This window comes from Plasmopara halstedii (assembly GCF_900000015.1).
Source record: "Plasmopara halstedii genome assembly, contig: Scaffold_650, whole genome shotgun sequence".
In the NCBI taxonomy this organism is placed as follows: Eukaryota; Oomycota; class Peronosporomycetes; order Peronosporales; family Peronosporaceae; genus Plasmopara; species Plasmopara halstedii.
Genome location: NW_020187567.1, coordinates 2,166,477 through 2,166,849, shown reverse-complemented (window position 1 = coordinate 2,166,849; position 373 = coordinate 2,166,477).

Genomic DNA, 373 nt, shown 5'->3' with positions numbered 1-373 from the left:
ATTGCCTCTGGCGCGCTTGATGTGCTTACAATCTAGCCCCTCATCCTGCCCCTGCGGCACGTAAAATGTACCTTGCTTTAACGCTACACCCATAGCTTTCCCAAAGTTAACGTGATTGTTAACATACGTAGGTTCTGCGATATCGACGTTTATCAAAGTTTTAAGGAAGGGGTCCCAGGTACGATAGCCGCACTTCTAAAGAGAAAGGTACTTTAATTATGTGACGCAGTAGAGCGTATATATTTAGTAATGTATCGCTGATTTGAGCGTTCTTGATAATGCAAAGCAATCTAACAGTGTTAGTGATCTGCGAGGCTCTCGGTTCCGAATCCAGTAAGATCGTGCAAATCCATTTTTGTGTGCTAGTACACGC